The sequence below is a fragment of the Amblyomma mixtum genome, chromosome 1 (genome assembly GCF_055824585.1).
Source record: "Amblyomma mixtum isolate Tamu chromosome 1, ASM5582458v1, whole genome shotgun sequence".
Classification (NCBI taxonomy): domain Eukaryota; kingdom Metazoa; phylum Arthropoda; class Arachnida; order Ixodida; family Ixodidae; genus Amblyomma; species Amblyomma mixtum.
Window position 1 is genome coordinate 155,016,850 of NC_143012.1, and position 27,327 is coordinate 155,044,176.

The 27,327-nt window shown below is 45.8% G+C and overlaps 1 protein-coding gene and 2 long non-coding RNA genes across 3 annotated transcripts in view; all 3 read right to left on the minus strand.

The window, feature by feature from the left end:
- The window catches only part of LOC149369427 (tetraspanin-9-like), a 122,233-nt gene that overhangs the window by 58,641 nt on the left and 36,265 nt on the right, over positions 1-27,327 (minus strand). The gene's annotated exons all lie outside the window — the stretch shown is intronic.
- On the minus strand, positions 15,718-17,057 carry LOC149369428 (uncharacterized). The gene is made up of 2 exons (XR_016285259.1): positions 16,015-17,057; positions 15,718-15,932 (listed from the first exon to the last, which is right to left on the minus strand). It is a non-coding gene; the product is annotated as an uncharacterized LOC149369428 (long non-coding RNA).
- On the minus strand, positions 20,442-27,294 carry LOC149369429 (uncharacterized). Its single transcript, XR_016285256.1, has 3 exons — positions 26,725-27,294; positions 24,562-24,888; positions 20,442-22,562 (listed from the first exon to the last, which is right to left on the minus strand). It is a non-coding gene; the product is annotated as an uncharacterized LOC149369429 (long non-coding RNA).

Consider the following 27,327-nt stretch of genomic DNA (forward strand, 5'->3'; position numbering starts at 1 on the left):
CTTCCGAAGAAGGTTCTCGGCCACAGCGGAGATGACCTCGCAGGGGAAACCGGCTGAAAGCAGCCTGTTTATCTGATTGTGAAAGCTGGTGCGCATTGCATGCGGGCATGATTTCGTCAAAGAAGATTCCAGGCACGAGCTAACTATGGCTCTCTTAACTATCTTCGAGTGGGCAGAATCATAGGGAAGAAGCCCTTTCTGCGCTCTCGGTGCGTAGTGCCAGCAGATGTGATGCAAACCAATCTCTAGGTTCAGATCTAAAAATTGCAACGAACCATGGTTCGGAAGTTCGTGCGTAAAATTTAAACCCTTCCCATAACGTTTAAAAAGAGTTAAAATGCTATCCACTGAATGAGTGGGGGTCAAGGTCCGGGCTTACGATAGAACTTCGTCCAAGCCTATCCAGGGAAGAGGTCTTCAAGTCCTGGGAGACGTTGCGATACCTGAAGAAGTTGCATGTATACTCAGCAAGGGTCCAAAGTACAGCTACGAGCCTACGGTCCCAGCTCACGACCTGCTAGCACTTAACCGGCGTGTTTCAAGCAAGGTTGAACAAGAAGATCGTGAAAGGTGCCTCTTGGAAGGAGTAGAAGCTCTAGCAAGAACCGTGAACACTAAACGCACCAAAGACCCGACCAGAAGTGTTGTCTCTTTCTTCAGGGAAAACAACCTGCGGTTGCTACAGGCTGATAAGACTGGAGGGTTCGTCGCTTTACGAGAAGAAGCGTTCAACGAAAAGGCTGGCCAAGCGATCGCTAAGAACTTTGTACGCGTGAAGCCTGCAGTGCAACAAGAATCAAGAGCAGGGCCGCGGCTTTGTGCAGTGATCTTGATTTAACTAAGCTGGCAAGATCGATAACTGATTGCAGGAAGAGAGCGTTATCGGTCTTCTTCACCGCAAAGACCCACAAGGACTCAGTGCCGTTCAGAGCAATTGTTAGTGAGAAGGGTTCGTGGCAGTTCCTAATAAGCCAGTATTTGCAGAAGCATCTGAGTGGGTTACAAGTTGAGGACCCATTTGCCACAAAAACCTCCGGTGATGTTGTGCGCTTTTTGAAATCCAACGCTCCTATTGGATACGCATTCTCTGTAGATGTGGAGGATTTGTTTTATTCCGTGCCTCATGATGAATTGTTTGTTGCCGTCAGAGAATGTATTGAAAGGAATGGTGAAGTAAGTTTTCGAAACTCAGCCGGTGTGCCAGCAGACAGCTTCATTTCCTTGCTAGAATTTTATTTGCAAGCCACTTTTATTTCTTTTAACGATGACTTTTACATTCAACGACAAGGCATTTGCATTGGATCCTGCGTCGCACCGACCCTTTGCAATATTTTCTTAGCCGCTATTGACCGATCCCTGAATCAGGTGTTTAGTAACCAGGGTGTACTTAAGGCATTTAGATACGTTGACGATTTTCTAATTGTTTTATCTAAACAAAAAACCTTGACCCCCACTCATTCAGTGGATAGCATTTTAACTCTTTTTAAACGTTATGGGAAGGGTTTAAATTTTACGCACGAACTTCCGAACCATGGTTCGTTGCAATTTTTAGATCTGAACCTAGAGATTGGTTTGCATCACATCTGCTGGCACTACGCACCGAGAGCGCAGAAAGGGCTTCTTCCCTATGATTCTGCCCACTCGAAGATAGTTAAGAGAGCCATAGTTAGCTCGTGCCTGGAATCTTCTTTGACGAAATCATGCCCGCATGCAATGCGCACCAGCTTTCACAATCAGATAAACAGGCTGCTTTCAGCCGGTTTCCCCTGCGAGGTCATCTCCGCTGTGGCCGAGAACCTTCTTCGGAAGGTAAAAAAAGGAAACCGCGCCAACAACGAGGAGCGATTGCCGCGAAGAAAGACTACGGTCATCCCGTATATGCACAAGGTGGCCCACAACATGAAAAAAGTGGCAAATAGGCATGGCGTCCCTGTGGTGTTTTCGGCGCCACGCAAGCTCGCCGGGTTGTGCCCAAGGATCAGCGCGGAAGGCGCTCGACGAAGAGCATGCGTGATAAAGCATGCGGCACAATTCGTAAAATGCGCCACGGGCGTTGTGTATCTCATCCCGCTCAAGTGTGGTCGCGTGTATGTGGGCCAGACAGGACGCTGCGTGAATGAACGCGCAGGGGAGCATCAGCGTTCAATTAGGAATAGAGAAGGAGCAAATTTGCCGGCTCATTGCATTGCATGCACAGGTTGTGAGCCACTGCTGAATAATATCAGAATTCTGGGCAGGAGTAATGACAAAGTTTCCCGTGAACTTCTAGAGGCATACCACATCAAGGCAAGAGGTGATAATTGTGTGAGTGACACCTCCGTTTCATTGTACAACGCGGAAAAGAATTTTTTGGAGCGGTTTTGATGGATTGTCGCGCAGGGTTGATTTGCCTCCTTATCCTTTCCTTCCCCTCTTTGTAGGCACGTGTACACACTGCCTATAAAGCGGCACTGAATCGAATAAACACCAGTTGATAGTTTGCGCTCTTTCAGTCTCCCTCGTGTTTTTCCTGTGTGTGTCTTTTGTGCGCAATTCGTACCTACATCACAAGAGGCGCTCAACAGATTTTGACCTTTCTGGCTGTAAAGGATGACATTCAAAGCGCTTATAATTCAAATCAAAGTCTTGGATTCGTTACGCAGGTGGCACCAGTGGCGTCAAACTAGTCTCATAATTGCGGACTATACAACACCGCATCGATAATGTATTTCTCACAGCTGAAGGCGTTTGCCTGTCCATATATATGTACACCGTCCAATGAGCGCCATTTACAATAAGTGGCCCTGCATTTACGTCAACACGGTCGGGAGGTACACATTGATGCGGACTACAAAAGCTGACAGGCCAGCTTCTATCCCCGCAGTGGACGCACCGTCAGTCAGGGCGCCACGAGCGCAATGACACGTAAAATGCGTGCACCTTCGCGTGGAGTTCGCATTCACAAAGGCGCAATCACTCAAGACGACAAAGCTCGGTTCTACGCAAGCCGCGACATCAAGGCCGCCCTGCACGAACTGCAGTTACGAGAAATTCTGCCTCCCCACCCACCTGACAGCCAAGAGGTCGTACCATCCGACTTGCCTCCCAAGAGCATCTGAAGGTTAGGCGCTCAGCGTCCCACGAATCGCCCCTGCAGCGCGCAGCTGGCAGCTGCTTTCACCCTTCTGCGACGACACGCCGCCGACACTGCAGGGCAGCGGTTGGGACTACAGGGCGACGTGGGTTATAGAGGACAACACTCCAAACTTTCGATTCCAATGCGCTGTCTCTCTGGTGCATCGCTCAGTAACGAGCCTGCAAGACCGGGAAGCCAATCTTATTGAACGGCTCCCGCACAACGAGGGACAGCGCCTCCGCACGGACGACGACTGACTGCATTCGATCATTCGGCATGCGTCGTCCGGTATTAATGAGCGCCGGTCGGCAACAACGCAACGCCAGTGTCCCCCCAAATCGCCTCTAAACAGACCGAGCCGGCGGCCAATCGAACTCCGCTCAGCCAGTCGATAGCTGCCGGCGCGTGCACACAATGCTCGCACCAGCGCACCCGGCGCCATTCAGCGCCGACGGGCAGCGCCACAAGTTGGAAGAAGGTGGGAGACAACAAGAAAGGATTCCCCGCCGTCACCGCTCATTCTCGGTGTCTCGACAGCCGGATAAGTTTTCAGAGTACCGCGCACCTTTTCCCCTCGTCGCCGGGCTTGGAAGATACGTACGGCCGCCGCGGACCAAAGTTGCCAAAGCAGCAAACGTCAATGTTTGCAGGAAATTTCCATAAAGCGCCAAGCTTCCAAAGCCTTTGGGCTTTCCTCTATGACCAGCACACATGCGCAAGGTTTCAATCTTAAGAAACTTATTGTTTCCCGTTCTATTCCGGTGTCCATGCATTCACAACATCTACGAAGTTGGCGGTGTCCAACTACGCTGCAGAAGCACTTATAACGACATTGATAAAGGCGGACACACAGGGAACCACGGATGAGATTGCTGTGTGAGAGAATCAGGCAGGGGCAGTCACGATCGAAGCTTCCAAATCTGGTGGAGGGGAGAAGAGGAGCACGGTGCTCACTGCGCCCGGTTGTGGAACCCTGTACATTCGCACAGTTCTCTCCGCAGCCTTTGCGTCCGCCAAAAAGGTGTGCCACGACAGAAACCTCGTGAAAATCACCGGCACGGACAACACGGCAGTCTTCGGAGAAGATATTCACAGCACGATTACGGTACTCGGTAATGCGTTATTACATGCACTGCACAGCTGTTGTGGGTGATTTCTGGGATCGGATGTTGAAGTTTTCTTCTGCAAATTTAAATAGTGAAGTCGCTTTCACGGCTGGACCTTGTCGACGTCGGTGCTGCTATTCTGTGCATGCGGAAGGCGCGTTTACGATTACGGTTGCCGAGAGTATCGTAATCGTTTGTCGTAATCGCGTCCCTTTCACCCGTTCCTTCACGGTACTGTACAGGGGCCCACTCGCTTAACGATGTCACCGTGCTTTTCCCATATATAAGAAGCTTGTAAAATTTGGTTTTGAGGATAAGATAGGATAGGATAACTTTATTTAGCTCTAGCACAAGTGCTTTTATGTGGTCAGATGAGTCCATCCGCAACGGTCGGTTGCCCCTATTCCAGGGCTCCGCTGGATGCTGCCCTCAGCTGAGCTCGCCGTATCAAACCGATCTGGTCATCGCGGCAGTCGCTGGAGAGCAGACCCTCCCATTGCTCCACACTTGGGTTTGCTATAACTGGGACGACGTCGACTTTTTGACATGCCCATGTTATGTGATACAGTGTAGGTTTTTCATGGCACCACGGACAATTGTGTGCGTAAAGTGTGGGGTGAATTTTGCGTAGTGTGTTTCGGTTTGGATATGACCCCGTTTGTAGTTGTCTCCGTGTGACAGCCTGTTTTTTGTTTAAGAATTTGTGCGTAGGTGGGTACCGCATCCTGCTGCTGCATTTGTAGTTGTTTAGTATGGCCGAGTAAAGAAAATGTCGCAGTATCTGTCTCACTTCCCGGTGGACACCGCAACCACGCAGTGGGGGAAGGGATCAAAAGAGGGAATGAAAGAACGAAGAGAGAGAGAGAGACGCCATAGAGGAGGGCTATGAATTAATTTAGTTATCTTAGGTGCTTCAAAGGACAACAGAACGAATTTTATGCCCAGTAACAAGTCATTCTAGTAGAATGTCGAGACACATAAGAGATGACGGTCGTGACAGAAGTATGCGTGTGAGGCATCGTTCGCAAGATGGTAGTTTTCTTTGGACCCAAAGCTCGAAAGAGGGTAGAAGTTACCCAGTGCCCGAAATGACGCATAACATGACTCGGTGCTGCCAGCAAAAACCGCAGCGAGCGGCCACGCAAAGCACGTAATGCGACCACATGAATTGACAATACTGCGAACGAACGCCGGTGACATTCATCACTTCCGCATAGAGGTGGTGCTGTTAGTGCAGCTTTTGCGAAATACTCTTTCGGATGGAATCGCTAGAGACGATGCATCGACTTTCGATTCATTCTGAACAAACCGTGCAGGCAGGCGAGGACCCCGCCACAACGCCACGCAAAATAGAACAGATCATTAAATGCCCCACAACGCTCCTTGTTTGCCGTACACCTTGGAAACGCACTCGACGTGTGCGTTCATGCGTGGCGTGCGCATTAGTGCCGAAGACGGCTGCACAGCATGGAGGAACAATTGTGCCAAACTAGGACTGCCCAGCTGAATCTTATAGCCTCCAGCCTTTCACTTCACGCCATCCATAATCGGCTGACCTGCAATGGACTCAAATGAGGAGAGCTCTTGGGTTCCCGCGCGTATACATCATATCCGGTTAAGTTGCCGAACTTCAGGTTAAGCTGCCAGGTGTACGCGTCGCCTGCCTACTGACCTTTTTAGACGGAGCGAGACCATTCTTCCTTCGTGCCTTTTTTTAAGAGCTTGTAACAGCAGAGCGAGTTATCTAACAAGATTGTAAATTTGTCACGGTTAGTTTGATGACATAAATTAAAAGGCGTTGCAGCAGAAGTAAAATTTCGTTGTGGCTGGCACTTAACTGACATCGCACGGCACACGGGCGTCGTATGCGTTTCGTCTCTGTCCTAACGGGGCCGGAATTGGATGCGCAAGGCACGGCCTGCGTGCACTAAGTGGTCGCCTGACCGCGACGAAAAGCGTGTTGTGTTGTGTTTTATGGCACATAGGCAGCTGGCCATCATGCGCCAAGCACAAGGTATGGAAAATGTTTTCTGCGGGATTTAATAAAAATGTGGAACGTGATCAGTGGTGTAAATGGCGTGAAAAATGTAACTACCTAGTAATAACGGAGAAGACGAGATCTAGCAATGGCTAATGGTAAAAGCTTTAAAAAGGTCAGGTAGCCTCAGCGGCCATCCTTGGCTTGCCAAGGATGTCGAGGATCCCAACCAATAAAATAAAAACCTCAGCCTTCTTCACATGAATGAGAAAGTGGCTGAGGTGTATCATGCAATAGAGTGAACCAGTGGTTCATTAATTATAGTTTTTCCAGTACGCCTGCTTCTTTTAAAAAGCTAAATATAGAAGGAATGTTAACAATGGCATTATCGTCTAAGAGCAGTGCTGGATGAAAAGGAATGCATTCTTTATAAAATTGACTAAAGTACTTTTTTCTCAGTTTTTCAAGTTTAACACAAGAGATTAAAATATGGTTAACCGTAAGTTCGTCTCCGCATTCTTCGCAAACCGGTTTGTCTTTTTTTGTAAGGAGAAAGTTGTGTGTAAGACCACCCCAAGACGGCAAAAGGGTGGTCACGTGATCCACTACACACTACACACCACCAGCACCGACGCCGCCCAACCGGCGAACGAAACACTAAGAGGTGCGCTGTAAGTGAGTCCATCGATTCAGGCTATGTCCCATTTCCTAGTGGGCAAGTTCTGAAACGCTTGCTCTTAAAGGTGCCCTGCGACGTAGATAAAGCATGGGGTCTTTATTCTTTGTATGCAGAGTAAGGGACATTGTGAGTCTTGAACGCGCAATGAGATCACCGAAATCATAATATTTGATATTTTAATCTTCGCTAGAAATGCTTGTTTCGAGCCGATGGTGTCGCAACGCGGCGGCCATTTGCGGCAGCGGAAATCAGGTGGCATCTAGATAGGGCGCTGCCTTTCTCATTGGTTGGGCGTCCAGTTTGCATATTGTTCCTTTATACTTGTGAAATGGATCCAAAATATTATGTCTCTGAGTACTGAAAGCTTTTCGAATACCACAAAAACTGGAAAAAAGCAGGAAAAGCGAACGAAAACTAACAAGAATACAGCTAGGGGCGACACTTTCCATTCCGCTTCAAACCTTCGTGGCGGCCAGCGCTGTTCAAAAAACGTTGGCTCAAACCAGAAAGCGCGCGCGTCGAGACCGGCCGTGACCTTACCAGGACGGCAGCGAAAAAAAAAGCCACTCGACACACCTTGCCCAAAATTGTGAAGAGAAAGGCCGGACAGGAGGGAGTCGAGTTTGGGCGTAAGGCTAAATGGAGGAAGACGATCCTTATGTCACGTGACTTTTAATGACGTCATAACAAAATGGCGTTTGTTTAGGTACATTTCTGGGTACTTTTTGTTGCAAAATTAGGTAAAAATGGCGTCGCAAAATTTTGAAACGTCCCTAGCCATAGTTTCTAGGTCGCTGGCGTCTCCACGGTTGCCACGGTGACCATCGCTGTCATCGCCAACGCCACGGTGGTTTGTTGACATGGCTGCGATGGCTGTTCACCGCGCGGTGCATTGACGCGTGGAGTAAGTGCTGCCGTGAAAGTCATCAAAGGTTGGTGCAATGGCGAGTAATATTGACCGCGCTAACGTCCGGACTTGTACCCCAGTGCCCTAGTGTTGTCTTTATTATGCAAGTTTGCAGTGCGACCTGTTCCAGCCGTGGTATGATATCGGAAGCCCCTAGAGACGTTTTGCAAGGCGGTGCTTGACTGAATTTGAGGTCACTTCAGTTCTCTTCGGCACCTTTCGGTATTGTATCTCGTGTTTGAACATTGCCTCCTCTAGAAGGAGGCAATGGTTTGAAGCATTGGATGAGTGTCGAAAATTATGTTTCCTTGTGTTGCGCGTAACTGATTCTGACCTGTACGTACTGATAGGATGAGCTCGTATGCATAAAAATGGTGGATACTGCGAGCCATTTGGCAGTTGCGGTACATATAAACTATGTTCCTGGAGTCCTGCATGTATGCCCACCGGCGACAAGCTATGCTAAAAAAAAAATTAAAATGCGGAAGGAAGGCGGACTGGACGTACTACACGCTAGCCTTTGAAAGGACAACACATCTTCCGTCTTAATGTTTAATATGCCTGCAGTGTCTACCCACCAACTAGCCAAGCTGTAATGGATTACTTCGCGTTGACACCCATGTTGCGCAAAGCACACGGTAGGCCACAGCTGCTTTGTACGACGCCGTAACGTTGCCCACGGAGAAACTTAACGCGACGCATCGTGCCACATGAACTATGATCCGTACGCCTCTTTCTTCGCTGATAGGCGTTTAGCGAATGTCGTAGTATGGTCACACCACCGAACCTTTGAATATGTAGAAAGCTGCTTTTCTTTTATCTATTTGGTGAAGTGTTTTTATACTCATTAAGTAGAACGTGTGGTTCTTGGTGTATTTCTTGTAACGTTCAGCATTGGAATAAAGCCAGACAAGGCCGAAGCTTGTTTTGCTTGCTCTGTCATTTCTGTAATGGTTTGTGATGAAGTGGGAGGCTTGACTTAGGCTTTCAGCATCCGCGTAGCCAGTGTGGCCCTTGGGTTTGTTTGGGAACGATGTTGGGTTATTGCGGTGTAAGTAAAACACAACACAGAGAGAAACGTAAACACTCGGGATGATCAGTTTCTTGCACTTTCTGTGTGTTACATTTTCTGAGCTTCAATTTCTAGACGCCATGAATGCATTCCAAATTTCACAGCTAGCTGTTTTTTCTGCTGCACCAGTTAGTGAAAACACAGACTGATGGGCAAGTTGGTATGACATAATAAGGCAAAAACAGCACACCTGCATAAGGAAGATGCTGCGTTTTGTCTCATCTTCCTTCATCCGTGTGCAGGTGCACTGTTTTAGCCTTATTAGTAAAAGTATGTTGTACAGGGACGTTGGATGCCATGCATGCCGTAATGCGCTGCGTTAACTTTGTGCTAGCATTTGTAGCTAGAAGGGTTTCTTTTTGACATTAGCATTGTATAAGTGAATATAATTTGTGCGCATACATGAATAGCATGCTGGCTTGGCCTTGTAGGCCACTGCATCATTATGAAGTGTATGAGGTGTCACATTAATTGCACGCCTGCTTTTACTGCACGTTGCCAGTTTTGAGGGGAAAATCTGTTTTGTGTGGAGTCAGCAGTGACTAGGCAAGCGACCTTTAAATGCAAATAAGCTTGCTCCATAGATGGTAGCTCTGTGGGGCAATGGACACACACAAAAAAAAAGAGTAGCCATGACCTTTCAATATAAAGTGAAGAAGCAGCATAAACCAAACATCAACACGCCATGCATGTGACATGCTTCTCTGCATACAGTGAAGAGCTTAAAAATGCATGAAATGTAAACATGGCTTGTCTGCTTATATTTGGTTGTTCCTTTTAGAGGGAAGCATGTTGACAAATTTTTCTCTGCTTTATGGCAAACGTCTAAAGGAGTGTGAGATTTCAGTAAGGAAACATTTACAGTTGGCCACATAAGTTTGAGGTATTCAAATTAGAAGGTCTGAAAAAGCTGTGTGCCTTTTCTTTCTAGCTGCATTCTAATTTTCATTCTTCGCTTGCCATGCTGCTGAATGGGTGGGTCTGCTGGTTCCTGAATTACTGTTTTTGTAATGTGCATAGTCAGAACATATGTATATCACGAGTATGAGGCAACATATTTAAAAGCACAATGTGAAAAGAGCTTGTGGATACATTTTTGAAGGTTGGCAGCTCAGTTCGCTGATATGTTTAGGTGCTTTTTATATTGTCAAGGCCCAGTAGGTATTAAAGGAGTAGAGACAACAAAATTTTAGTTGTTTCTTTCGGTTAGAATGATGCGCAGTACTTTAGAAAGACTAGACAGCTGCATGGATTGCGACAAGAGGCAATATATTTATAATTGCATTTTTTCTCTCGCACTGCTTTAGCTTAAACAACCGAACGACGACTGTGATGTCAGGGATGTGTTCAGGTCATGTGAGGCATACAAAGACAGCAGTATTGTTGCAGCTTTGTTCATTGTTATTTGCATCAACTCGTACACAAACCTGTCTAAGAGTTGGAGTCACATAAAGTGAACAGGCAGCGATTATATCTCTTTTTGCATGCCTCATGTGACCTGAACATGTATCTGACTTCAGAGCAGTCATTCGGCTGTTAAAAACCGAAACCAGATGACACGAGAAAAAAAATTCAATTGTAAATTATTTAGCTGACAAAGTTAAAATCCACATGGTGGCTTGTGTACAGCATTGCCTAGTGCATCAGTGTAAAGAGAAATGCGCATCCAAAAATTTGGTTTCTCTACTCCATTAAAGATGTAGCCCATGACATGCTTGTGGCAGACCTTTGAGTTCATCATTCTTTTATGAGAGTTGTGAAACTGGCTCACTAGAGTGTAGCATATCAGGAGTCAGAGTGTTACTGGAGTAACTGACCTCATGGTGATTAAAATAGAAGAAAACTAGTTGAGTCCACAAAGAATGAGGTGCTCCTTTCAGAAGCAGAGCTGCTGTGAAGAATGTTCTATGAAAAGACAACCATCAGCTCTTTGCTACATTTCAGTTTATTATTTTCTTGAAGACCTAGTAACGGGTATTACAGAAATGATAAGAGGTACGTTACAGAAATAATTGGTACCTGCATATTAGCATGACAAGGGGTGACTAATAAAATTTTTGTAGGGGTCTATAGAATTTTGCCTCCATCGAAATGCGACTGCCACAGCCTGGATCGAACCCAGGTCTTTCGGGTCAACAGCCAAGCACCATAACCTCTGAGGCACCGCGGAGGCCAGTGATTTTCTATTACTGGCCCTCGGTACGGTGGGTTCACGGTTTTGCGGTAGAAATGTTATTGGTGTATGCCTGTTGTGCATATATTGGCTGAATATTTTTGTTCAAAGTAGTGCAAAATTTGTGAGTTCTTTTTTCTCTTAGAATCCACAATTCATACTGTGGCAGCTGTTACACTTGTATGACACCTTGATAAAACTAGCCGAAAATTATAAGCTTAAGTGTGTAGCAAACCAAGAAGGGCATGGGACAATTATAGTAATTTAGATGGAGTGGGGAAGTTGTCTATTGTTAATTTTTAGATTGCAGATTTAGTAAAAGTAGACGATACCTAGGCAACATGTAAGACATAAAGCAGAGACCTGAACTTTTGGTTGCTTATAATGTGGTCAGCCGTTGCCCCTCTGCAATGGCTGAGTGGTTAGGGTGCCCGCTGCTGTTCCCAAGGACGGGTTCGATCCCAGTTGCGCCAGCTGCCTATCAGTGGAGGCGAAATGCTAGGCGCCTGTGTACTGAGTGACATCAGTGCTCGATAAAGAGCCCCATGTGGTCAAAATTAATCCGTAGCGCTGCACTATGGCGTTCCTCATAACCCATGTTGCCTTCGGACGTTAAACCCCATATTCTATACCATACCATAACTTTGACGTGTTCTGTGTGCTTGACCATTTAAGCTGCAGTAATTGCTGAGCACTTGTTGAGTTTTCATGAGTATTTTTATGTGTAAATGCACAATGTGTGACGGGGTGCATATCGACAATTACGTATGCATGGCACTCATGCTAAGACTGGCGTGCATGTGAATATTCGTGTCCATCGTGCAAATAAACGGAAGTTGCATAAATAGTGAACTAAATGTAGTGTCAAAATGTCTGTGAAAAAAAGATTGTCATGTTTGCATGTGCTGTTGAGTCATTTTGATTGTAATGGCAAGCGTGGTTACGTTCAAGATTGCAGCAATATCTCGGCACATTATGATTTTGAATGGTAAAATTTTGTCTGTCTTGCATCCGTTGCAGTTTCAAGTAAGGTGGACGCACACAGTTTCAACATTGCTGCCAACATGATTTGTGTGAATGGCTTTATTGTACACTGTTGGGAGTAAGGCTTCTAGTCCATCCGAAGTGCTCTGATGAAAAATACCATTTATAATGGTACTTGTGGTTCTTTCATGTCATTAAAACTAAACTCAAATAATAAATAATGTGAGTTTGAGCTGCATAAGTGAAAGTTATGTGACCGCTTTGTTCATGACAGTACATTTGGTTCGGTTCAATCCGCTACAATGATAGAAGACCGTTCTGCTTTGAAACAGCAAATTGACATGCATTCAAGCTTGGGATGAGCAGCAAGAGAGAAAGCGTGCATATTGTTGACGATGCAATGTTGACCCTTAAGTGCCCCTGTTACGTTTTCAGTTTTCTTGCCTTAATTTTCTTATGGTCGCACTGGGCGACCCGATTTAGAAAACTGCCAAAAAATAGTCGCACGTCCTAGCTTTAGTCAAAACCAAGAAAAAGAAAACATGCATATTTATATTTTTGTTTTATTTGTATGAATCAATTTTATTGGCGTTTCCTTTGAATGGGTGTGTTGATTTTCGTCAACTGCATAAATGACTTTCTTATTTATGTTGCAATTTTTAACGTTTAATGCTTTTTTTTTCTAGTTTATTGCTGGTGTCGGCTATTTGTATTTAATTTTCTTTGAGGGAGCGCGCGATGATGATGATGCTAGCGCTCTTACAGCGCCCCCTACAGTCAGTTAGCAAAGAAGAAAAAAAACAACATGGCGGTTGTTTACGTACGTTTGAATCGCGGTCGGCGGCTGTTGCGAGTGAAGTATTCGTCGGTGTCTCGTCTTTGTGGCGTGTGTAGTTCTTTAAATTTGCCCCTTTTTTGTTTGTGACCAGTAGACCGCCTATGGAATGCGTGTTTACCGCCCATGCGTCCCTAAAGGTGAGTGAGCAGGACGCAAGCCCGCGCCGTCCAGTACTGGCGTCCCTGATCTGGGTGTTTCCAGCTCATTCTGGAAAATATCTGTGCATATAACTCTTGTTATAATCATCACGATGCAGTGCGTGGGCTGTGATATGTCGTCGCATTGACTTTCTCATGGTGCAAGGGTTGGAGAACATTGCAGCATGTCGTTTCCAGCCCGCCTTCGATCCTTCAAGACACTGATCTGGACACCAAATGGCGACAGTACCAGTTGACGACTGTTGTGAGTGCGAGGTGGCGTAGATCTGCTAGATCACAGAGAGAATCAATTGCCGGCAGAATAATCGCAAGACCTGTGGCTTGCAACCACCTCAGTGGACTGAAAAATGCTCGGGACAGAGCGAAGCAATAAAGCTGCAATAAAGCTGCACGGTGCGAACGCTAGATACGTTGCTTACGTCTCATGTTGTACCTATCTGAATTGAGTGTTCTGGAATGCACTGGCAGTGTGTACTTCTGCTCTTGGGACCGAGTCGTCCTTCATGGCGCAGAGAGTGCACTGAACGCATGTGCATACGCTGGGCGGCGCACCTTAAAAATAAAATTGTTTCCATGTTCACTGCATGTTTTCAAAGGCACATGAGTTCTAAGGTAATCCTCCGAGTTCTCGTTCTGCTGGTATAGTCATATTTGGTCTGTGCAATCAATGACTCTGTGCCCACATACTGTCAAAAAGCAAGATTTGTCAGATCTTTTCAGCCAGAGATGATGTGCTGGCATGCATAAATTGATATATAGCATCGTAATAGTGTGACACTGAACACTTTATTAAGATGTAATAGCAAGTAATTTCGATGTTTGTGTAAGCCAGTGTATTTGCCTTCATTGAAAAAGATATTCAAGAAAGTGTTTTGGTGTTCGTATGAGGCGGGACAGAACTTGTGTACAAAGTATGTAATAGCCAAGTGCTCAGGGCGAAATGTCACCTATCACTGCCTCTCGCCGGGGCAGGTGGCTCTCTGGAATTCTTTACTTCAGCATACTGCAAAACTAAAACATGTGAAGAGCTGCGCTCAAATTTCGCTTTACCGACTGTAGTTATTGGCTGTCTTTTCTTTTTTTTTTGCACGTGGTTTACTGCTGATACAATAACACACATGGCTCAGTCTGTGCATTGTACTGTGTGCTACTTACTGCATGCAATGTGCAATGCTTCAAAAGCAAGGGTTCGGGCAAGTTGTTTGTTCTAGTTAAGGTTGGTCGCCGAACAGAAAGGGACGACACGGGAACCAGACACACAGCACCGACTATCGAGATTTCTGTCAGTGCTGCGTGTCCGGTTCTCATGTTCATGCTGTCTTTATTTCTTTGTAATGTGGCCAACCTTAGCTTCAAAAGCAGTCTTCGCACTATGCATAGGGAGAGTGCACAGAGAGGGCCTGGTAATAAGCGTGTTCATTTTGTGCTCGTGTCTGTGTACAGCACCTGGTGCTAACTGCTCGCTATACTGCACATTTAAATTTAGGTGCCAAATGTACTTCCTTGTGATGCAGTGTGTGCACACCAGGGAATGATCTCGCATTTTGCATGGTGCAGCGAGTACCCTTCTCCTTAACATGTAACAAACTGTAGCTGCCTTTCAAAAATATCATTTTAGTGCATCAGCATCAGAACCCCCTATGTTGGAATAATCCGTCGGTCTGAAGCCTCAGGTGACAGAGTGGAGGGAGTGAAATCCACCTTCACGAAATTGCAGGGAAGAGGGAAGAAGAGAGGGCGGGAGGAGGCGGTTGGCAAGCGGTTGAAAATCTGAGTCGAAGGGTGGAGAGAGTGGATGTGTCACTGATGGATGGGATTTCATCGGGTGAGTGGAGTGGAGGTGTCACGTAGTGATTGATGGTACCCATTCGTACAGTCTTACCCTGTCAGTGGCTGCTCGGTCCGGCAGGAACATAATGCTAACTTTGGCTTATGGGGTTTAACGTCCCAAAGCGACTCAGGCTATGAGGGGCGCCACAGTTGAAGGATCCAGTAATTTCGACCAACAGTGGCCCTTAACGTGCTCCGACATCGCACAGCATCTGGGCCTGTAGTGTGTCACCATCGGAATACAACTGCCGCAGCCGGGATCATACCAGCGTCTAATGGAATTTGTTTAATTTTGTCGTTACACTCACAGTAAGATTAGTCTTTCCCACGTACAAGTTGTATTTAATGTCAGAGTCCAAGGAAGGGCAGCTTTCCAAAGCCACAGCTGGGCTTGTACGGCGTAATTAAGCAGCATTAACATCCTTTAGAATCAATTAACGTGTTTGTACTATGATTACACAATGGACACGGTATTTATCAAGGCAAACAATGGCAGCGTATATATGCCTGCAAATGTTTAAATCAAGAATAGTATCTGTTAGCTTATTAAAAATATATCATTTATAAAAATGACCGTCCAACTTCTCAGAAGTACCAAATCTGTGGAGAAATACAAATTGCAGATTGCCAATATGCCTAGGAAAATACATTTTGGCTGTCAAAAAAGGATTAGGAGCACTTTATTATTAATTACGCGAGGATTGTGGAGAGATGGGTCGGGTCACACCCAATAGTGCAAAACATGAACCCTTAAAAAAGATGCGAAGTTGTGGCGCCTATGCACTCATATGCTGTGCATAATGGGCTGCCTTGCATTACCATAACCTGTCCAGGTAGACTGCCACAAGTCAGAAATCTCCGATATATACAACCGCAGTTTTCAGTTAGGTAGACATTTTATTTGCGACATTCTTAATCTAGCTGGCAGGCTATCACCAGCCCGAGGTGAATGTGACGTGCAGGATGAAATGGGTGCCATATCTGGATACTGGAGTAAATGTGATGTGATGAGCCTTGGGAGCATTCCTCTTCACATGGCGCCAGGCAGTCTTGCGGCCACATAATACGGCTGACAGTGCTTCATTCTGTAACCTGTAATACCGCAGTTGCTTGCATCATGGATGCAGTTTCTTGTGGGAAAAAATTAGAATGGTAAGTTTGGTGCATTTATTACATGGTGTAAACCATGGTGTGGTCAGTTGAACTTTCCCCAGATTTTGATGATTGATGTAGGGAAAGCATTTATTATGCAAATGCATCCATTATTTAAGTAAATATGGTGTACAGAAACCTGGAATGGAAACAGAAATCAGCATCTGCAGGATTGAAACAAATTCCTAAGAACTTTGCCACAGCACCATACCCATGACTGCCAAGCCACATTTTAGCCCCTAGCCTTTCACTCTACACTGTCCTTAATCTGTTCATTCCCAATGGGCCAGACATGAGGCCGTATGGCACTCGGGTATCCGTATCTGCCTATATGGACATGCCACGTTGTCTACACAGCTTTTTAAACACTTGTAGCAACAGAGTCAGTTTTCTGAGAAGTATGAAACTTTGTTGCAATTAGTTTTATGACACACCCAGCACATTAACAGGCATTCTAGCCAAATTATAATTTCATTGCAGTTGGGTTTTGAAGCATTTTTCATTAATGAGTAAAAAGGAAATGACATTAACTGGGCACTATATGTTTCTCTAAGCTGCCTTCTCGACAAATAGGGGCATTTTAGAATTTCTAGGCAACAAAATTGGCACAGTGTTCCCATCACACAACAGAAGGCTCATTGCTTGGAAGGCTGGTGGAGAGACACTGTGTAAGAGCCAAGCAAGTTCATTTATGAAGTGCTTTATCATGTGAGGGAAGGCTATTCACGGCTGGTTCTACCATGGCAATATAAGTTCGTGTCACAAATTGCACCAGCAATGCTCTGAAAAATGAGTAATACTGTTTTTCTGTTGCAGCAGTATTCTCTTTGCAAAATAAGATGAATAGTAGTTTGCGCTGCAGCTTTCAGTGTGCAAGATGACAGCTACGGCTTAGCCTTTTGTCAAGAATACTTTTTCTCATATGCATTGCAGAACTGTAGAACCACATATTGTCAACTGTCCTAAAAGGCAAGGTGTGTTGCTGGGCGAGTTGGTTGGGGTACATCTTGAGAAAAACAGCGCTTGCAGACAAAGGAAACAAGAAGGACACACAACTGCGCTGTTTTTTTTTGTGTGTGTCCTTCTCATAGGTCGGCACACTCACTCATGAGTGCACTCATATCGCCTCACTCACACTCACGTCTGTGAGTGTGAGTGAGTGGTCGTGAGTGTGAGTTGACGTGAGTGTGAGTGCGAGTGAGTGGATGTCAGCATGGGTGGCCATGAGTGTGAGTGTGAGTGAGTGGATGTGAGTGTAAGTGGAGATCAGTGTGAGTGCGAGTGAGTGGATGTGAGCGTAAGTAGAGGTGAGTGGTGAGTGGACATGTTTGATGAGTAGATGTGAGTGGCAGGGAGTGGTTGTGAGCGGCAATGAGTGGTTGTGAGTGGACGTGAGTAGCAATGAGTGGTTGTGAGTGGACGTGAGTGGCTATGAGTGGTTGTGAGTGGACATGAGTGGCAATGAGTGGTTGTGAGTGGACGTGAGTGGCAATGAGTGGCAATAAGTGGATGTGAGTGGTGAGTGGACGCGACAGCGAAATCGGTCGCGTATGTTTCGTGACGGCGATACCCGCTTAGCTATTTTCATGTTGTTGACAGCTGAGGGAAGCACATATTGACTACTGAGGGCGCTCGAGGCAGCATAAGGCTTCATGCTCGTGTCTTTGGACAACCGAAGCAGAGGATTCCGCGGGCACAGGAACGGCAATCTTTCGTTGCATTTGTAGTTCACCGTTGGCACGGGCGCATATCCTTCGCGGATGCAATGAGCCGCTACAAGTTTTGTGAGATCCTTTATCGAATTTCACATTGCCAGTCCTGAAAATATACACAGGTGTATCTTGCCACGCTCCCCGCACGGTTCGACCTCATATACACAAGAGTTACGGTGCTTACTGCTGAAACAACGACTGTCCGCTTCTTTGCAATAACTACCGTAAGATGGGATCTCAAGTGGTGCAGTGGACTCTTAGGTTTTTTTTTTTGTGTGTGTGCCCAGGTGTCTGCATTTCAGAGCTCTGCTCTGGCTGTAATTTGCTGATTGGGCCGGACCCACGCAAAAGCCTGACCTACTTGGCGCCTAAGCTTTGTCACTGGGGGAGTGAAATTGAAATGAGCTTGTGAAACGCGATTTTGCTTAATTTTCGTGTTTTCAGTGAAGTAAGTAGATTAGCTTCTGTTTGCACGCATCGATTTCCGCAATCCTACCCACACTGATATCTGGACAGCATGAGGTATCCTCTGAACCGTATACTACGATTTGCTCTGAGAACTTCTGGATAGCGCTTTTTCCCAGGGAAGTCATTTCGTTTCAGAAGGGCGCGCGCTACAAAATGGCTCACAAGTTACCTGCATACGCATTCTTCCGCGAATGACGTTGAAGAATAATCAGGTGAAATGTAAGCGCCCCCTATCACCACGCGGATGATCACGTGGTCTCCGTACGCACTAGCCTCAAAAACATCGCGCTGGTTTGTAAAACCTCCTTCAGACAGGGATTATGTGCAATGCAGAAAACGTTCTGTACTGCAGAAATGTCCACAGATCGGTCACACATAGTAGCTTAGTAGGTTTTGTAAATGGATTACTAATGACAACTCCCCTTAGCATCGTTATCACGCGGGGAAATCCTCTTCTTGCAGCCCATTCCAGCCATTTTCCTTTCCGTGAGGAAATCACTCGATCGTTTGAAAAACACGCTCCCTTTTCCATGCTGCGAAAAGTATTCATAGTTGCCATTCGACTCCAATGTGTTCATGCAGAGTCACAGAACGCCATTGTCAAGCAAGACCAAGTATTGGTAATTAGACATCATCCAATACTATTGCCAAGACAAATCAAATTCATTATTTTTACTTAGACACCGTCATAGGCGCACGCACAAGGGAGTGAGGTGCGCCCCCCTCCCCCCCTCTCAATCGTCTAAGCCCCCTAATCGCCAAGTCTGCCCCATACAATTACTCTGTCGGACCTGTTCCGTCACTTTTTACAGTGCAGTGCTATGCCAATCAGGTTTTTTAGTGGCCGAAGACCCATGATGTTGCGTTCAAGAACTTTTTACTGGTCGGGTCATTTTGAGGCAAGCTTTTCAGGTTCTTTTTTGCTGTGACAGAGACAAAAAACAAATCTGTCACATTTGCTGGGGTTTAGAGAGAATGGAAATTACTCTGGAAGCGGGATGTTACATTGATACTTCAGCGACGCAGTGACATGCCTTCCTCTGCCGGTACTCACGTGGTGAACAAGGGAGCCGAAAGCCTCAGTGTGCTTGCGAACGTTTCAGCGAGAGGACTGTCTTAGTCAGGATGAAGACGAGACCTCTTGTGGAAACGCTGCCAAGCACCCTGAGGCCTTCCCCTCCCTTCGTTCACATTTTGAGTGTGAAGAAACCAGCGGATTATCCTCTCTATACCATATATTCCTCTGCCGATGTTACAGATTAAGATAAAAACTACTGCTGAATAATATCTTGTATATTTCGAAATCACATCTGATGGAAATAAATGTTCTATAATCATTCCTCACCTTTGCGCTCCGTTCTGGCCGTAAGGGTCTAGGTGAGGAAAGGTTGGAGGTGGGGGTGGGGGGCACTGCACTGAAACATGGCTCATTTTCATGGAGAACCCTGTTCACGCCTATGGACACCGTTCAAAAACTTCTCTAAGCATCTTCGCTGACGCTGAACAGGCACTGATCGTCTCAGCAGCAAGCCCGGGAGCGCACGTGCGTACCATTCAGTGCATGGAATATGCGTGATCAGTGACCTCTTCCATCGAGCAGTGCAGCTGTGAAAATTGGCCAAATAGCCCGACAAAGCCTGGGCCGCTCAGCACCAGATCTTTGCGACTCAGGCTATGCTATAGGGGAACCACGAGGGCAGTCGGCTGCGGCAGTAAATCTCTCATCCCCTCCGTTGTTAGCAAACAAAGAGTGAGTGAACGTGAATGAGGGTGAGCGGACATGAGTGTGAGTGTGAGGGAGTGGTTGTGAGTGCGAGTGAGTGGTCATGAGTGCGAGTGTGAGTGAGTGGTTGTGAGTGTGAGTGGACATGAGTGCGGGTGTGAGTGAGTGGTTGTGAGTGTGATTGGACATGAGTGCGAGTATGAGTGAGTGGTTGTGGGTGCGAGTGGTCATGAGTGTGAGTGTGAGTGAGTGGTTGTGAGTGCGAGTAGTCATGAGTGTGAATGCGAGTGAGTGGTTGTGAGTGCGAGTGGTCATGAGTGGGAATGTGAGTGAGTGGTTGCGAGTTTGAGTGGACATGAGTGTGAGTGTGAATGAGTGGATGTGAGTGCGAGTGACCGTGAGTGTGAGTGTGATTGAGCCACCTCTATTGGTGCCGAGGTATGGTCCTTCTTGTTCTGGTCCTTTGTCTGCAAGCGCTGTTTTTCTCAAGATGTCCTAAAAGGGCGGTGCACTGTGACAGCACGACGCAACAAAGAGGAATGCAGCATGGAGCGACACTTCATACTAATTTTATTGAAGAGCGCATGCCTCTCTGAGTGCATCACATGCAGGCAAAATGAAATCAAGCAGGGATGACGAAATAAAATTATAGTGAATGCAAGGCAGGTATGAACAAGAAAATGAGTGCACTAATTTCCCAAAGATGAAAAATGTTTGCCAATTGTCAGAAGTTCTCTGTTGAGCAGTGCCAGAGAGGGCGTACTCACACAAGCAGATTCTGAGTAGGGAATGAGGGGCCTGAAATATCTCAATTTCTTAATTGTCGGGTTTAACATTCGGGAGCGACACATGGGCTATGAGGGACACCATAATGGAGGTCTCTGGATTAATTTACACCACCTGGGGCCCTTTAATGCACGCTGACTTTGCACAGCACATGGCCATCTTTGTATTTTGCCTCCACTGAAATGTGGCCGCCATGGCCGGATCAAACCCACAGCCTTCGGGTAAGCAGTCTAGGAATGCCAGAGCCACTGAGGCGCCATGGCGGGATGAGTTCTCCATTCCTAGGAGGAAAGTTTCGGGAAAAAGGAATGACTAGAAAAGAAATACCAGAGGCCTGTAGTGCACCCTCAATGCTGCTTGATATGGGATATGATGGCGCACCTTTCTCATGACCATGTGGGCTTCAAGAAAATTAGCAAATGGCACTCCTCTTCCCTGCTGTGTCTTGAGCTTGCTATGCTAAAGCACTTTGTCAGAATAGCCTGCCAACTAGCTCATAACATAATCCTAATCCCTCACCTGAAATCTGCCATCTTCAGCTGGCAGGGCCTACAAACGCCAGCACAGTCAGATGCTACTTTCTGGCTGCTGTGCATCTGGCACGAGTGTAACTCCATTATAGCAACAGCATGCATGTGCTTGCACATGTGCACATGCGTTGCATGGTCAACACGTACATGTGTACATGTTGTGGCAAGCCTCGCACTGCTCACTATGAAGCTCGCAGCCACTGCACGATTTGCTAGTTCTTTCCACTGTGTGCTTGAAGTTCACCAAACTTTGTGACTTTACATGCCACTGGCCATCTCCCACTCTCTCAGTACTGGACTTAGAAAGCTCAATCCCCACTTTACGCTTCCTAAATAGGGCAGATTTGCGGTGGTCTGCTCCTCCTTTGACACCTGTTGTAAAGTTTTTCGGATGTGAAATTGAAGAGTACTTTGATTAATGTATTCAATCACCCATTTACCTAGCCACCAAAGTGAGAGTACTTCAGTGCCTTGTGCATTGACTCCAAGTGATTATTTTTTGTTAATCCAATGTACTGCCTATAGCAGTAAGCCCACTGACATGCCCTCATTGCGTATGTTTTCTCAAAATTTCTGACGAAGCCAAAGGCAATTAAGCTGATGCTCTTTGGAGTGGATACCAAGAAGTGCAGGGAGCAACTGTTTAGAGTCAGTCTCATCTGTCCACTTCATCAGAGTGTGCAGCATGTCCCTTGTTGTACTCCTGCAGTCCTTGTTTGTGACTGTATTCAGGTGCGTGCTCCAGTTGTGTAGCACCTGCCAGCTGCAAAGCAGTCGACTCCTCAAGGGACCCATCACCTGCTCCCATGCACTGCCATAAACAGGGGCATCATCAGACATAAATGCCTGACATGGTATTGTGTTTTTTCTTTGATGGCCTCGAAAAACCTCACCACAGTGCCCGTGTTCACCATTTTTGAAATCAAGTAGGCACACGGGATACCAAAGGCATCTTGAGAAATTGTAAGCAGGGTTGTCAGTTGGAATTAGTACTTATTTATGCCATGGGTGGAGTCAATGCACAGTTTCGCTGCCCCCAATTCATAAAGGAGCTCTCGTTGTGGGAACGTCATTAATGCTCGCTCAAAGTCACCATCATGACTGTTGGGGTCACCCTTCTTCCTGTAATACAACAGTGGCGACTCATTTTCTTCCCTCCTTTCTTCGACCCATAATTCAACACTCTTAAAATTGTCTGCATCTCTCTGCTCTGTTTTGTCAATCCTAAACTTATCTGCAATGTTACGGAGGTCCTTAGTGGTCACAAGTTGCATCCGTGGGCTTGATCCACTTGTACCTGCTCGGATGTTGTGCACAATGGTTTTTTCTGGCACTCCTTCTGCTAACCGGCCTGAAAATGGTACAGAAAAAAACTGTTAACATCTCTGGTGGTTCATCTGCCTACAGCCATGTAATAAAGTGACAAATACTTCTGGTCGGATTCCTTCGTCTTGCACTTTGTTCCTTTTCACAGGTGACACACAGTTCATCTTACTTTCATTTCACTTTTGTGGCACTGCAAAGCACACGACAAAATGGTTGTTTCAAAGGCAGATGGACTTTATTTTTATGAGCTTGAGTGTTTAAACTTGCATACTGCAATGCAAAACAGGGAAGTTATATACAGCGTGTTATAAATGCAGAATATAACAGCACTGAAAATGTGGACAAGAAAAGAATAAGGACGTGTGCTTCTCATCCTATCCCATTTCATTCTGCATATTCAAAAAATGCACCAATTCGCCTGACAGCAACCGTTAAAGGAGTAGGGACACCAAATTTTTGAACGCGATCTTTGTTTCTTTGGACTTTTGCACAAGACAATAGTGTACACGAGTCACAATGTAGAATTCACTTACGCCAGGTGAGTAATTTCTAAGTGAATATTTTTCTCATGCTGTTTCAGTTTCAACACCTAAATGACTGCTGCTAAGTCAGAGACAATTGGAGGGCATGCCAGTCATACATAAACTGAAATATAAATGCTGCTTGTTCGTTTTTTTTTTTGCGATTTCAACTCTTGTGCAGGCTTGTGTTTTATATTAGTGGTTTTTCAGGAAAGGAAATGGTGCAGTAACTGCCTCAACCATGCCATGAAGGAAAGAAGGAGTGAAAGAAGCAAGAGAGAAAGAGGTGCTGTAGTGGAGGGCTCCGTAATAATTTCGACCGCCTGGGGATCTTTGGGCACTGACACTGCGCAGCACGTGGGCACCTCTTGCCTCCATCGAAACTCAGCTGCCGCAGCCGGGTTCTAACCCGGGTACTCCAGCTTAGTAGCTGAACACTCAAACCACAGCCGTTCCTGTGAGCATTACTGATGAAGTGCCAAAACAGCCAAATAATTCTAATTAATGAAAGTTCACTGCAGACGATCTATCTTATGAGAAAAAACATGGCCCTTATACAACCATTAGACTGGTGGCGTTGCATTGATCAGCAACAAAATGCCTACGCTTTTGACAGGCAGCCAAAAAAAAGAGGCTAGCATCAAGTGCAACTGTCAGTCATTCAAGACACGTTTCATGGAGCTCAAGCCGACTTCTTACGGATGAAGTTTCAACGTCAGCCAATTGAGCGACAGACCTAGGATAGTCAATGAAACCAGCAGAAAAACAAAAGAACAGACATTGGAGTAGTTCAGTGCTAGATGACATTCCTAATTATGTTCAGTTCGAAAGACTGGACCCCTTCCACAAAGCATTTCTAAACTAAACGGCATGAAGTTCGTACAGACTGTGCTGTGCATGCGATGTGCTGTGGATCAATTGTTTTTCACCCTTTGATGCGAACAAGTAGGCTCAAGTGAATTGCACTACAGTCAGATACAACTCGAGAACGAAGTGGCAGATGGCCCTTAAAGAAGACCCCCCAGTCAATGGCGTCAGCTGATTTTCATCAGTTAATCCAGTTAAAGCCATAACTAATCCCCTTTCACCTGCCACCCTCCTGCAATGCTACCCCCTAGGATTAACCATGACATCATGAGAATCGGTCGACGCCATTGGATGGCAGGCTTCCTTTGAGGGGCATTGGCCGCTGGGTTCTTAAGCTGTGCCTTACTATAACTTCTTCCGCCCCCTCGTTTTGTGGGACATGCCTTCTCCCACTTTACAATAGGCATTTTCGTGTTGTCCCACCTCTTTTGTACCATAGATGCATCGCAGAATAATACAAATCATTGAAATGATCACTCGAGTTAATGAGCAATATCTTCCCCCTAAAATACATTTCTATTGCACTTTCGTCTCCCATTTATGAAAGGTTGGTGGAGTGTAGCTTCTAAACGTATTCACATTCCGGTACAGTCAACACAGCATGCACAAATGCTTTGTACAAGAGGAGTGGCTAACCTGCAAGCACTCTGGCATCATCCTGGGACAGCCTTTGGTGGCAGGCCTCATTGAAGTGTCCGTAGTGTTTCTTTTGAAACACTACATATACCTTGCCCTCTTTCTCCATGACCTCTAGAGTAGCAAAGCAGTGTTTGCCGATTTTGCAGCTTCCTTGCCCCTTTTCCTGCCTTTGGCGCTGTTCTATAGGAAGCTCTTCGTACGAGCCGGAACGGTGGCAGTGCAGGTAGCGTTTAAAAACCCTTGGTGCACATTCCTTCTTTCCTGTAGAAGCTGTAAAATGGCAGCAAGTTTTGCTTTCTTCTCTGTCTTTCCAGGCGCAAAATCCTGAAATGGAAAGATTGTAAACATAACTAAGCACTCCACATAGTCTTAGTTAATTATTAGTGTGAAAGCACAATTCCGAACGGTAAACCCCGAGCAAGATCCTGCGATGTATGTGGGTTTGTGCCAAGAGCATAGCAACGGCGACATAGCAACCACAGCCTCATAGCAGAATTGTAACATAGTTACAACACGATGCCAACATATGATGTTAAGTCCATGACCACTCATGACTAAAGCTTATGCGCCAATAAATCCAACACAACAACAACTCATGACTAATATGAAATTTTTAAAAATTGAGGCGTGAACAAAGGTGGGCTCCATTTTGATAAAAACGTGTACACAATGATAGCAGATGAATAACGGCATAAGGCATCCTTAGAAAGCCAACAGTAAAGTAACAAGACAAGGCAACGTTCATGAAATTCTGCTTTTGCACGTTTATAAAATTTCGGCAAAACTTCTCTGTCAATTTTTTGTGTATCACACTACTTTCATTTTTTGAAAAGCAAGGCCAAATTAAAGTTTGTACTTTTTACATACACTAATGAAAAATGCATGTGCTATGGAGTGGGCACATATGCAGTACTCTCGCACTACTACTGGCGCTCTGCCTCTGTCAAGTGCGCATGACAATCACAGATTTAGCTTCACATTTTTAGCCTTTTAACTGCAGTGCAGAACTGCATTTCCCAGCTTTTTTATTGTTAAAAATTTATCAGTCATTCGCTTACTGTTTTTTCCTGCTATAGCGCATGGGGAACAATTTTTGGAGAAAATTATTAAGTTTAGGTTAAGTTATTACACGGACTGTTACATGGAAGTATTTCAATTTTACTACATCCTGCAAAAACTCATTCCTGCACAGCAACCTTTTACATGGCCCTGTCCTTTGACCACAAATTCAGGTCAGCGCTGTTGACTTCTAAAGGCAGAACAATGCTGGGCATTCTTCCTACACACTTCTGCGTGTTGCGATTGCCATGGCTTCAGCGCTGCTAAGCTGGTGCATGCCGCGACAATGTTGTGTGTCCTGTCGAGACATTGCAGGTGCCTGCAACAAAGCATAAGCAAGGCCTGTAGCAGCGAGTCTGCTCCAAGGACCAGTTTTTTTCCTGCAGTTTTTTTCCACTTTAAATATGAAAGAGAGTGCACTGCTTGTCACTTTGCTTATGGAGGAGCTAGGACACCAAAAAAAAAATTCTGCAGACACACATAAGACTGCTTACCAGCGAGAATGCCAAAGCATTAAAGTGCACAGTCATGCTATGTTGCAGAATGATGAGTCATGAGTGCAAGGCATGACTGCGCAACTTTGTACAAACTCTGCACACCTTATGTTACTAGTAAAGTGCTGAGTCATGCTACACTTCAGAATTACTAGGAGTCAAAACTATGACTACCTAAACTTTGTACAAACTATACCTTACATTACAAATAAGTGCAAAATGACTATGACAAGTCATGGCTTTCAAAGGTTATAGTACCTTACGTTGCACATTTCACTCGAATGCTCGCAAAGGCTACCTCTGCAGATCTGTCGCACTAGACTAAAAGCCCATTGAAATCTTCATGGTTCCTTTAAAAACGTGCATGTCATCGCTAAGTTTTCGTGCACAAAACCACGTGCAAGTTTCCCCAGGTGAGTGTAAGCCCGTAAATAAAAAAAAAAGAACGCGCTTTGTGTTTACAAACTTAAAATGCGCGCACTCGAAAAGTCAATAAACTGCAACTTTTCAATCGGTAATCTAAGCGCGCGACTGCATCCCGCTTTGGCCCTTTATTGCTTTGATCACTGCGTGCGTGCATGCAACAGTTATAGACTTCGTTTCTTACCTTTATTATTAGAGTCGAAGACTAGATTCTCCACCTCTTCCTCGAAGTTGTGGTGCCGTCGCAGGTCACGAAGGGCGACAAAATGCTTCGGACGTAAGTCGCACAAGAACGGCCGTGCCTTACTACATGTTGTTGTGACTGGGAGAAGGATGAAAAGGAAATTGCATGGGCCTGCCTACTGGCTGGAGCCGAGCCACCACCGCTGCCGCGTGCAGATAGAGGAGAGATCAGAGGAAAGAGAAAAAGAAAAGACGCGTCGCAGCAACAACTGCGTCCTTCCCCATGAATATCCTTGATGGGTGTTTTTAAATTACTAGTATTGAAGAACGCCTTGTCGCAAACCGCTGAAGCAACGCCATCGCACATGTCCGTCTCCATGCTCAAGGCAAAAAAAAATAAACAAGCGAGCAAGAAATGCACCTTGGGATACCTCGGGATAGTGAGCAAGGATTTTCACGAAGAGTTGAGATTTTCCCTGTCGGTTGAAGCGCAGTGTTCCCCAAAAGTCCCCACAGAGTGACGTAGAGTAGAGCAGTGACGTCTGTTCTCGGTTGGCCAATCGCAACGAGGATCACCTTCCTCTGAATACGCCCTCCGGAGTTT